Genomic DNA, 13,712 nt, shown 5'->3' on the forward strand with positions numbered 1-13,712 from the left:
CAGCACCTCTTCATAATTACCGTAGCTACAGGATTGCACAAAAATATGGAATGGTCAAAACAGTGTTCTGTACAGAAGTAAGTGCTTTACATTGGAGCTAAGCTGATTTGAATGTGAGCAAGTTGTTGGTTCTTGTATGATAGGTGCTTCTGTAACCAAGGTAGCTGAAGTGTTTGGTGTTTCAGGAAGCACCACATCAAAGATTTATACCACATACAGGGAAAATGGAAAACATCATCCACTAAATCACAATGCAGACACAGTGTGTTAAATGATCATGATAGATGGTCACTGAAGAGGATTATGGGGAAAAACAAGAGGACAACAGCTGCAAAAGTCACTGCAGAACTGAATAACACACACGCAAACCCTGTCAGCACCAAAACAACACAAAGGGAGATCCATAAGCAGCATGCATTGTGAGCTGGAATTCCAAAATCACTCATCAGTGACGCAAAAGCCCGTAACAGGAAAATATGGTGCCCAAGCTGTAAAACATGGACTATGGCACAAAGGAGGATAGTCATTTGGTCAGATGAGTCTCATTTCACAAAGTTCTCAACTTCTGGTGAGTTTACAGCTCAAGGGTGAAATATGGGGGGAGTTCAGTGATGATTTGGCAGCCATATCGTGGTATTACATGGGCTCCACAGTTACTCTGCAAGAGCGCCGTCCTCCCAAGAAATAAGTGTCCATTTTGGCTGATCAGGCTCATCCCATAGTACAATGTTTGTTCGTCAATGGTGATGCTGTTCTGAAGACAACAGGGTCCCTGTTCACATAGCTTGCATTGTCCAAGATTGGTTTTGTGAGCCAGAGGATGAATTGCTGCATCGCCCCTGGCCAGCACAGTCACCAGATATCAATATTATTGAGCTTTTGTGGTCTACTTTTGAGAGAAGAGTACATGATTGCTATCCAACTGCAGCATCATTACCTCAACTTGCCACTATTTTGCAGGAAGAGCATTACATGATTCCCTTGAAAACCATACAGGACCTGTGTTTATCCATTCTGAGATACCTAGAAGCTATTTTGAATGACAATGGGTTTCTTACACAGTATTAGGTATGGTAATGGTGTTTCCCTATTTTTGTTCATCTCCTGTATATGTTGCGCATCATGACTGGCTCCTAGGGAAACAAAGCATTACGAAAGGAGGAAAGATGAGGTACTCAAGTGCAACAAACTGGCATACCTGTAAATTGGAGTTATGAGCAGTTTCATGGAAAAAAATTCATAACTACAAAACACTGCATAAGACATATTGTTGTTACAGATTTCAAGAAAGGACTTGATGACTAAACTGCGTGAGTGAGACCTTCAAGATCCTTCACTGTAACTCAAATTAATGTACTGCCAAAAGTGGTAAATGAGATAAACAAAGAAGATGCCAAATTAAACATTGCACACCCAAACCACACAAGTGTGTACACATTGTAGTAAATGCAATGTCCTTTTATAGATTGAATTTTTTTTGTATATTCCATAATAAAATGTAGACTAATTTTCTTTTGTATGTAACATACTTGTAAGCGAAACTATTTTAACTGCAAATTAGTGTTGAAAGTCTGTTTTGGAATACTAAAATTGGTCTATTTTCAAAAATACTGGAAATAATAGGCAAATTAAATGTCGAAACCAATGGAAAGCTGATTTTTTTCTAAGTCCAAAAATTCTGTACACCATGTCGCAATGTCCTGATATGGTGACAGCTTTTCTTTTTTTTATATACTCTAAAAGGAAAAGCCAAATAAATGGGACAGATTACGTTAAAATGGTTCAAAACAGATGCTTCACTAATTTATAGCACAAAAAATTAAAGTGTAAAATAATTTGGTCTTAATGGATTGAGAACAAGAAGTGAAAAGTGCCACAACAACAAAAATATCTGGAAAAAAATAAATGAATGTATGCCTCAACATGAGATTATGAATTACAAATGGATTATGCAGGCATGTTTGTGGCAGCAGAAACACTGACACCCCATCACTGAACGTTAGTCAGAGTTTAGATTTAGGTTCTTCCCTTATTGAACTTGTGAATTAAGAGTACTTAAGCATTTTGGAGAGTACAAATAATCAAAATGACCAGTTGGAAGCTTTTATTCAATGAACTTTTGCAGCACTTGTGTACAGGATTGAGGGCTGGGAAAGTCATGCCAATGCCACATGATGACTTCATGTTTAGTCCTTTTGTGGCCTGTGAGCTTCAAAGAAGCTCTAGTTATTTAAAAAATGCATTAACTCAAGAGATCACAAAACAGATTTGCAACATCAAACAAACTAACTTTGTGCAGAAGTTGCAGTTGCTACAGGCTAATGCATATCCACAAATACAATCTATAGAAGCCTCTAGAAGGTAGCCTGTATGTTAGGAGACTAATGGTATGCATCACATTTACCTAACACTTCAGAATAATGCTGTTTCCAACAAGCTGGAGTACCTGCAAATTGGAGTTATGAGCAGTGACACTGTCCTTTACATGGCAAGCCTTAATTTTTTCTAGACATTGACTGATGATGTGCACTTAGCGGGACAGAACCTAGGATACATTACTGTCTGTTCAGCATTCCTCAAATGGAAGCAGGTGTGGTTGTACTTGTTATTTAGGGGATCTCTCCACTGCAATACATGCTGTGGCATGAGTATATCAAACCTCAGAGATATTGGGATGAATCATGACAGATAATTTACACAAGTACAAATACAAGGAACTATTCACAAATCAATTATTCCTCTCCTCATTTGTCATATTTGTTGGGCCTGTACATGAAGAAAGGAAATATCCAAATAGGGTGACCAGTAAAATGTACTGATGTTTACCCTATTAATCACATATAGGACGACATGAGGCAACCCCTGCTCAGGGTTTTTCATACTTAATGAATCCTTCGTGAGATGTTTGCAAATGCAAATTAAGCTGATGCACACCCTTACTACCATCATGCAGGGTAAGGCTTATTCTGCTAATCTTGCTGACAGTGTTTGTTATTAGAGCTTCAATGGATTCTGTGTTGGTGGTTGGTTCATACAATATATTTATATCTGCATAACATGATTTAATGTCATTGATCTGGCTAACACACAGAGTATCTGTAATGAGCACTAAATGATAAGTAAAAAACCGTGCAACAGTTGCAGCAGAGTTGATATATGATGTAGATATTTTCACAAGGGGCCTACTCCCATTTCGGTCTTCACATCTGTGTGACAAGGGGTTGTGAACATGAAGCACAAGAATAAATCAATACGCTTTATAGTTTGAGTGTGTCACACAATACCTCTTTGGATATGGTACATGGGGAGGACTTGTGGGAGGGTATTCTCATTTCATGCCTCCAGTTATGGGTGATACTGTGTAATAAAAAAAAGGGGGGGAGGATGTAACTCCTTTGCAGCTAACCAGTGGGTACTGTAAATGTATTATGAACCTGCAAGAATATAGAGAATGAGATTTTCACTCTGCAGCAGAGTGTGCGCTGATATGAAGTTTCCTGGCAGATTAAAACTGTGTGCAGGACTGCGACTCGAACTCGGGACCTTTGCCTTTCGCAGGCAAGTGCTCTACCATCTGAGCTACCCAAGCACGACTGCATGACTCACACCCCATCCTCACAGTTTGACTTCCATATGTGAACTAGATCTGAGAGTAGTGCATACCTGTGAAGATCTTGGCAAGGGCTGCAGCATTTTAGGAGGGCTGTTGCTCATCACTGTGGATGTACCACACATGGATGGAAGTACTGTTTGTGATTAATAGATTTGATATGGATGGAAGGTTTTATGGAGTCTGTTAAGAAAGATGTGAAACTCAATGCCCAGATTGACTCAACGAGCCGTACATGGCCGTAAGTCTACAGAAGGAGGGGGGCAGTATTTTTTAGTTTTGGGCACAGGTCATTAAGATATTATTAATAAACCTGAATGAGCTAAAGGGGTTTAGGATTTTGGATGGCTAGGAATGAAGGAAGATTATGGTTTAAACCCTGGAAGAAACTTATGTTTGGACTGGGGAAGGGAGCTGACTATGTGCTTTTCAAAGGTACCATTTCAGCCACAACCTTAAGCGATTTAGGGAACTCATAGCTAACTTAAATCTGGATGGTCAAACAAGGATTTGAACTGTCATCTTCTCAAAAGCAAATCCAATGTCTTACTGCTCCTACACTTCATTCAATGACTACAAACAATTGTTCTAGGTGTTACATAAACAGATTGTTGCATGAGGGTGAATTGTGAAAGTCATGCCACATATTTGTTGGTGTATCTTCACCTTAGTTGTGGGTGAACATATAGTATTAGCCAGATGCTGAGTGAGGTAGCATTCAAAATCATGATGGGAAATGTTAGTGTATAGGGAGATGGCATCAAGAGTAGCAAGCAGGAAGTGGTAGGGCAATAGCTGTGGGATGATGATAATGCAAAGAATGGTCATCATCAGTGTATGAAGTTCGATTGCTTGCAAACGAGTTGAAAGTGTCGGTCAACTAGGATAAACTTTCCTCTAATCAGAGCACAGTAACCAGCTGGAGTGGAGTATCCCAAATGGTTAGGTTTTTATGTTTTAGACAGCACATACAGGGATTGGACAAAAATACAGGAACACCAAAAATACAATGTATTACCACGTCTAATATGGTGTAGGAAACCCATTGGCATTCAAACTACCTTCCGGTTGTCTCAGAACTGATTAATACAGGTCCTGTATGGTTTTCAAGGGAATCATATACCATTCTTCCAGTAAAATAGAGGGAAGTTCAGGCAAGAACAATGGAGGAGGATGGCAATCACACACTCTTCTCCTTCTGTCCAAGGCAGAACACAACGGCTGGATAATATTGAGATCACGTGACTGTGGTGACCAGTGGGAATGTGACAACTCATCCTCATGCTCACAAAACCAGCCCTATATGATGCAAAGTGTGAACAGGAATCCTCTCGGCTTGAAACACAGCATCGCCATTAGGAAACAAACATTGTACATTGGGATGGACCTAATTAGCCAAAATGGTCACATAACCCTTGGCAGTAATGTAACCTTGCATGGTAACCATGGGGCCATGGAATACCAGGAAATGGCGGCCCAGATCATCACCCAACTCCCGCCATATTTCACTCTTGGGATATGAACTCAGCCAGAAGTTGGAAAGTGTGAAATAAGACTCATTTGACTAAATAACTTTCTTCCATTGCTTCAGAGTGCAGGTTTCATTGCTTTGATACCATGTTTTCCTGTTATGAGCACCTGCATTACTGATGAGTGGTTTTGGTGCTGACAGAGTTAGTGACTGTGACATTCAGTTCTGTAGTGACTTGCAGCTGTCTTCCTCTCATTTTTCATCAAAATCCTCTTCAATGATCATCCATCACAATCACTCAACACACACTTTCATCCACATTGTGACTTAGCAGATGATGTTCTTCCACTTTCTCTATAAGCAGTATAAATCTTCAATACCCTGAATGCTTTGGCTCAGTTGTTACGGAAGCACCTACCATACGAGCACCAACTATTTGAATATATTCAAATTGACTTAGCTCTGACATAAAAGTGCTCACAACTACACTCCTGGAAATTGAAATAAGAACACCGTGAATTCATTGTCCCAGGAAGGGGAAACTTTATTGACACATTCCTGGAGTCAGATACATCACATGATCACACTGACAGGACCACAGGCACATAGACACAGGCAACAGAGCATGCACAATGTCGGCACTAGTACAGTGTATATCCACCTTTCGCAGCAATGCAGGCTGCTATTCTCCCATGGAGACGATCGTAGAGATGCTGGATGTAGTCCTGTGGAACGGCTTGCCATGCCATTTCCACCTGGCGCCTCAGTTGGACCAGCGTTCGTGCTGGACGTGCAGACCGCGTGAGACGACGCTTCATCCAGTCCCAAACATGCTCAATGGGGGACAGATCCGGAGATCTTGCTGGCCAGGGTAGCTGACTTACACCTTCTAGAGCACGTTGGGTGGCACGGGATACATGCGGACGTGCATTGTCCTGTTGGAACAGCAAGTTCCCTTGCCGGTCTAGGAATGGTAGAAAAATGGGTTCGATGACGGTTTGGATGTAGCGTGCACTATTCAGTGTCCCCTCGACGATCACCAGTGGTGTACGGCCAGTGTAGGAGATCGCTCCCCACACCATGATGCCGGGTGTTGGCCCTGTGTGCCTCGGTCGTATGCAGTCCTGATTGTGGCGCTCACCTGCACGGCGCCAAACACGCATACGACCATCATTGGCACCAAGGCAGAAGCGACTGTCATCGCTGAAGACGACACGTCTCCATTCGTCCCTCCATTCACGCCTGTCGCGACACCACTGGAGGCGGGCTGCACGATGTTGGGGCGTGAGCGGAAGACGGCCTAACGGTGTGCGGGACCGTAGCCCGGCTTCATGGAGACGGTTGCGAATGGTCCTCGCCGATACCCCAGGAGCAACAGTGTCCCTAATTTGCTGGGAAGTGGCGGTGCGGTCCCCTACGGCACTGCGTAGGATCCTACGGTCTTGGCGTGCATCCGTGCGTCGCTGCGGTACGGTCCCAGGTCGACGGGCACGTGCACCTTCCGCCGACCACTGGCGACAACATCGATGTACTGTGGAGACCTCACGCCCCACGTGTTGAGCAATTCGGCGGTACGTCCACCCGGCCTCCCGCATGCCCACTATACGCCCTCGCTCAAAGTCCGTCAACTGCACATACGGTTCACGTCCACACTGTCGCGGCATGCTACCAGTGTTAAAGACTGCGATGGAGCTCCGTATGCCACGGCAAACTGGCTGACACTGACGGCGGCGGTGCACAAATGCTGCGCAGCTAGCGCCATTCGACGGCCAACACCGCGGTTCCTGGTGTGTCCGCTGTGCCGTGCGTGTGATCATTGCTTGTACAGCCCTCTCGCAGTGTCCGGAGCAAGTATGGTGGGTCTGACACACCGGTGTCAATGTGTTCTTTTTTCCATTTCCAGGAGTGTATATAGAACACTGTTCTGACAGTTGCAACACACTGAGGACATTGCACAGGTGCCATTAATGGTCACATACGACAGCGCAACCTGCAGACTTTGCTAGCATTTGCATTTATGTCTAAGCATCCATTTCTCATAGTGTTTCTATATTTTTGTATTTCTGTCCAACTCCTGTAGATGATGTGTGTGTATGTGTGTGTGTGTGTGTGTGTGTGTGTGTGTGTGTGTGTGTGTGTGTGTAAGGTGGGGGGGATAGATTCAAGTGAAATTTTGTGCAAGAGGCAAAGAAATATTTTTAGCATGTATTGGAGAAAATGCTGGACTTCTGGAATAGGGGCCCTCTTAAAAAGTTTGTAATTGTATATGTCAGACAGTTGCTGGAGATCTTTTGTCCAATAATCACTGATTCATGATGATAACGGTGGAGTCTTTATTCATAGAGAGGATAATCAGGCTGGGGGCTATTTTGAGACTGCAGATACTGCTCTTTCACATGCCGGGAGACTCAGGCCACTGGGAAGGGTCCTAAGAAATGAAGATGAGGCAGCGTTGGAGGCGAGGAATCCCTAGAAAATAACCATGTAGTGTTTGTGTGAGAAGAGAGAGAGGGTCATGAGTGGAGGTGTGAATTGGGAGAGGTATGATTCAACAAGGATTTTGGGGCACTTCTCGTCAAGATTCTGGGTGGCAAGAAAGTGTTTCCACTATAGAAAGTATGTGAAGCAAAGCAGGTCTTTGAGTAGTCCGAGGCAGCCAAACTTGTATGTGAGACTGAAGTCTCACTGAAATTTCAAAAACCTACTAGATCCAAATCTTGTTTAGCTGACAATCTACACCTCTACTACACAGTAACTATTTCATTCATTCCACTGTTGGTATTTAACGCAGGATTTTCCTCTATTGTAGCAATGTTGCTTGGATTTTTGTTGGGTCCAAAAGTGATGAAATTTTTCACCTACAAAATTTAAATTCTGTGTAGCTAGCAAAAATATGCTCATTTCTGACACTGCTTTATTTTTGTGTTGTTATTTTAGCTATTCACTTTTTTCATTATAAATGTTTGGTTCTGTGACTGACTTGACTTGAGAGTTTTCTGATTATATCTCCTGTTTGATAATATTTCAGTTTTTGCTGCACACATTACTACGGTTACTTTGAAGTGCTGATTCTCCTTGTATATGTTGTGGCCTCATCTAATTGGTCAGATCACTTACTACCTTCTACACTAAATGCCAGTCAAGCCAGATGCCGGTACCTGATTTCAGTTCACTTAAGTAGCCTCCCAATATACAAGGTGAGTCACTAACTATTGCCACCAAGAATAACTCCAAAAGTATGATAGGAGCTGAAAAGTTTGTGGGACAAAAGTTGCATGAGACAATGGGGGCCATAACATGACACTGGTTTTTTGTTGCTAGATGGGGTCCCTCCAGAGATATGAAGGTCAACCTTTTTTTTTAATGGGATGCATATGCTTCGATAAGTGCCGAAGTGATGAGGAATACCACTCAATCCATGATAAGAAGATTGCAGCACTGGATTCATACCAATGGTCATCACTTCTAACACCTTCTGTAAATGGACGTTCATTCCACCTTTGAGACCTTCAAAGACCTTACTGTTACACATCATTGGCTTCGTCTCAAAAGCCGCTAAAAAAAAAAAAAAAAAAAAAAAAAAAAAAAAAAAAAAAAAAAAAAAAAAAAAAAAAAAAGCTAACCTACACATATCTGAAGCAACCCCACCTAGCAACAAAAAACCAACGTCATATTATGGCCCCCGTTGTCCCATGCAACATTTGTCCCACAAACTTTTCAAGCACTATCATACTTTTGGAGTTATTTTAGGTGGCAATAGTTAGTGACTCACCCTGTATTTTGGGGTGCAATTGCTGTGAATTTCTTCCTCAAAAGTGTAATTACCTAACACTGATATAATTTTTTTTTGTTTTTTTTTATGTCGTGTGGCTAGGGCCTTCCGTTGGGTAGACCATTCGCCGGGCCCAAGTCTTTCGATTAGATGCCACTTCGGCGACTTGCGCATCGATGGGGATGAAATGATGATGATGATGATGATGATGATGATGATGATTAGGACAACACAACACCCAGTCCCTGAGCGGAGAAAATCTCCGACCCAGCCGGGAATCGAACCCGGGCCCTTAGGTTTGACATTCCGTCACGCTGACCAGTCAGCTACCGGGGGCGGACACTGATATAATTATTAACTTATTATCTAACATTTCAATCCATCATTATACTGTAATTAATGAAAGTGTTTTTTTTCTGAAATAATTCATTTTCCCTCTATTCCCAGCACCAATACGGGGAAAATATCATCTGACTGTCAAGCTATAACTGAAGAGGTCAGCAGAAGAAAGTGTTAGCCCATAAGAATATATTTTGAGTTGTTGTGTATTATTTGCTTGGCTAAACTCAAAGGAAAGAACATAAAATACATTAAAACAAAAGATATTATAAGACAGACAGCTCTTTATAGCAATACATGTGGGAAAAACTTGTCACTATCAGGTGGTCCATTTAAAACCACAACAGGTAGTGCGACAGACCAATCCTTACTATACTGAGGGTTAGCACTTTCTTTTACCGATCCCTTCAATTGGGCCCTTCAGTTTCTTTTCTTAATTTATCAAATATGTCTTAAAATATTCTAATTTCTGTATTCTACAAATATTTGTTGTATTCACTTTAGCAGAAAGCACATACAACATAAACTCTGATGTCCAGACTTTGAAGGAGTAGTCTCATATTTTACAAGGAAGGATGGGCTTAATTACACATGAAGTACCAGATCAGACTGGGGAAGGGAGAATGAAACTGGTCATGCTCTTTCCAAAAACCATCAACGTATTCATTTTAAGTGATTTAGGGAAGTAATGTCAAACCTAAATCTGGATGCTGAACAGGAATTTGAACCACCAGTCTCCTGAATACGGGTCCAGCGGCTTACCAATGTGCCACTTTGCTCGATACCTGTTTTACCAGCCAGTGTCTTCACAATGCACAATCTGCAGCATTCGTACGGAGAGTATACTTTTAGTACCAGCATAAGTTTCAAGTAGAACTTCAATATCCAGTATCCTGTTGCTTGAGTTCACGAAATTATACCGGACTGTGTTGAGAATCATGTTATTTGTCTATGGTTTCTTTCACTTTGTCCACAGCTGTTAACACAGCTCAAATCCTCTTCTGGTTTTTATCCCATATATCGGACATTTGCATACGTTTATTTCTAACACTGCTATATTCCCATATGCGAGAATTAGTCAAATGAGACAATTTTAACAAGCCAAAACTGTATATCTTCAAGTTATTCCTCTCCCCTGATGCAAGTCATCCTGCATTTACAAATGACTTGGATCTAAATATAACCAAATTACAGGGTGTACATAAAGTCTGGGAACACTTTCAATTATTTATTTCACAAGAACTAAACATTGTACAGATGTCATACATATTGCATTTTGAAGAGAAACTCTGAAAGTTTTTTTTACAAACATTCGATATGTGAACCATGAGTGACCCAGCAGACGTCAATATGGTAATGAAATTCTTGCCATATCCATCCCAGTATGGCATCGTTGACTGTGGCAGTCGCTTCCTGTATTCTCTCCCGGAGCTCTGCTCCATAACGTGGTAGAGGCGGTACATACACCAGATCTTTAATGTGTCCCCACAGAAAAAAGTCACACTGAGTGAGATCTGCTGATCGGAGAGGCAATTTCATGAAACAGCTGTCCCCTTCTGTAGCACGGCCAATCCATCGATGGGGCAGCTCCATGTTCAGGTACCCACTAACTTCATGATGAAAGATGAACGGAGAGTCCGACTGCATTTGAGGCATCAGCCATTGCTGCAACATGTACAAGTACGAAGATCTAGTGACAGTGATATGCTCCAAATTCACTTCACTCACACTGGGATGTCCGCTTCTCTTTGCTGGGCACAAGCAACCCGTTGGAACAAATTTGTGGTGCCAGTGGTAAATGGCCTTCCTTGTTGGTGGCTTCCTACTGTACTTGGTTCTAAACAGTCATTGAACAGCTGTAGCACACTTGTTTTTGTTGAACTCCATCACACAGAAAGCTCACTCCGCATGTGAACTCGCCATGTTTGTGACTAGCGCTGACTATTGGCAAATTACCAAACTATGTGGTGGTACGCATGAAAAAAAAGACTTTCAGGGTTTCTCTTCAAAATGACAAATGTATGATATTTGTACAGTGTTTGGTTCTTGTGCAATAAATAATTGAAAGTGTTCCTGGACTTTATCTACACCCTGTATTTACAGTCTGTTGATCCATCCCAACACCAGCTGTCAACAAGATCATTAAGGAAACAACTACATTTATGTTTGAAGGGTAGTAAAAGTTCATCACACATACCTCTATTTCAATTTTGAGGTCAGCTGCTCATACATCTCCACTACTGTCACCTTGTGATCATATGCCACACTATTAATAACTTGGTGTGTTGGACAGTTTTTAGTGGTTAAATCTGCCACAGCTTCAGTTAATATCACCCAGTAGTTTTTCCTAGCATTATGGCTTCAACTACTGCATTCTCTGAATTAAAAATTTGTATGTATCAGATCTGAAAAAGGAACATCCAATACAAAAGTCACATTATCTGTGAACTTCCTACTTCATTTATTGATTTCCTGAAGTGATGAACTTGTATCACCTTACTCGATCCCCAGTCCTAATTTCAACAAGGTCCACATCTTCATTGGTCAAAAATTTGGTATGTTATTCCTGCACAGTGCAAATCTTAACCTTTCTTTCACGGGACTCAAACTTGCATAACAAAATTAACCATTTACTCTATGTTTCAGTTATGATCATATTGCTGACGGGGTTCTGCCAGAAACAGAAATAACTGCATGCTCTAGACACAGTGCTTAATGTCCATGGATAAATTTGCAATCAACAGATAATTTTCATCTAATAATATATCCCATTGACCCTCAGACACACTGATAAACACTTTCTTTCTGCTAATGTCAGTTTTACTTCCAAATCACTACGTTCCTCGTACCATCTACTTTTACTTTACAGGAAACTAAATAGCAAAGCTGGGATTGTAAGTAACATTAAGTAGGTTAAATCTTAAGTCACTGTGGAGAGCAGAAGCAGCAAGTTGTAACTATCGAGAATGGTACACATTTGACAATTTTGAACCTGGCAACAATATTGACTGCAGTCAGAGTTCACAGATATTGTTACCTATGGGAGCCGTAATTCTCAAGAGGGTGCCTTGTTGCAGGCTGCAACATCACAGCCAACCCCATGGGAACTGGGCCAAACCCATCACAGGAAATGTTGGCTGCTTCAGGCAGAATATGTGCTTTCTTGGCCCTGCACATTTTTTGAGATTTTGACTGAGATAAACTAATGCTGCAGAATTCATCTTTGGCATGCCAGTATAGAAGTTATCACAGAATCAGCCAAGTAAAAAAATCTATGCAATTTACATGTTTTTTTTTACATAAAAGCCAACTTAGGAATCCTCCTTTGTGTGAGACCATGTTTGCCACATTTGTATGCTGATTTGAAATTCTAGATTCAAATATTTTACTGTTCATGTCACTTTTGCATAATCCTTCATTGATTGTGATACACTGTGAAATTTGAAACAATTTTGAGTGCAGCATTAAGCCCGTATAGTTATCATCAAACTTATTTGCACTCTTTTCAAATTTTTGAGAACAGTAGGCCTACCCTCATTCAAAACAACGGTTTCTCTACTTGCATGAGAAATAGGTTCTTTCTGAGAATTTCTGAATGCTTACAAAGCTATATTTTTGAAAATGTTCATAAGTAAGTTTGACAGTATTCAGAGCAATTTCCACCTCCTTATAAATATCAAACAACTCATACTGTGTTCAAGAACAGCATTCACCGCAGGAAGTATGCGCTTTGTCATTACCCATCAACTTGGCGGCAAGTAGTATGCATATAAGTGCAAATAAACATATATTTTTGACAATTTTCAGAAGTTTCTTTTGTCCTGTGCATAATCTAATTTGTAGTAAATCAACATTTGTGATTTAGTTACTGTAGCAGATATTGTAACTCATGCACTGTGTTACATCTAGTTTCCCTTTCAACAGAAGTATATATTGCCTACATTTATTGCAAATTAACTCTATTTTTAAGATTGTTAATGACTTTAGTAAACATCAAAAAGTTTTAGGGCACTAGTAATTTTTACTATAGATTTTTCTGCTGCCTTAATGGAAACCTTGTTCTGTATACATCCTTCAATTCTTACAGGGAATTAGTAATTTTTTAGATGAAGAAATTAAAAGACAGTTGGCAGGCTTAGTTTAAAGTTATTTGCTCACTGTCCTGTAATATACTGCACCAGCTACAATGCAGACCCGCTACAAATGCTGTTCTCGAATACAGGAACAGTTGGCTGATATTCATCAGCAGCTGGAAATTGTCCTGACTACTGTCAAATGATTGGCAACTGCTGCAAATCAGTGTGTTGGAAGACCTCCTGAGAGCCATGTACATGTGGTACCAGTAGCAAAGGTACCTCAAGTACAATGCTTTCCTATCGATCCTATCTCCTCTGCAGGAAGTATGGGATCTGTCTTTACTCATCCACTTGGCTGCAAGTGGCATGTCAATGGTGGATCTAGTTGTCCTGTACAGGGTAGATTTGGACCAGGGAGGACTCAGGATGTTATACTGATCCCCT

The 13,712-nt window shown here is 41.1% G+C and overlaps 1 protein-coding gene across 5 annotated transcripts in view; it reads right to left on the bottom strand.

Moving 5' to 3' along the window:
• Positions 1 to 13,712, bottom strand: part of LOC124555217 (tRNA:m(4)X modification enzyme TRM13 homolog) — a 158,502-nt gene that overhangs the window by 39,440 nt on the left and 105,350 nt on the right. Inside the window, exon 2 of one of the 5 annotated variants that reach the window (XM_047129071.1) lies at positions 11,390 to 11,597. The exons of the other annotated variants lie outside the window; for them this stretch is intronic. The gene's annotated coding sequence lies outside the window, so the exon portion shown is untranslated. The remainder of the gene's footprint in view (positions 1 to 11,389; positions 11,598 to 13,712) is intronic. 5 annotated transcript variants of the gene reach the window in all.

The sequence above is a fragment of the Schistocerca americana genome, chromosome X, assembly GCF_021461395.2.
Source record: "Schistocerca americana isolate TAMUIC-IGC-003095 chromosome X, iqSchAmer2.1, whole genome shotgun sequence".
Taxonomy (NCBI): Eukaryota; Metazoa; Arthropoda; class Insecta; order Orthoptera; family Acrididae; genus Schistocerca; species Schistocerca americana.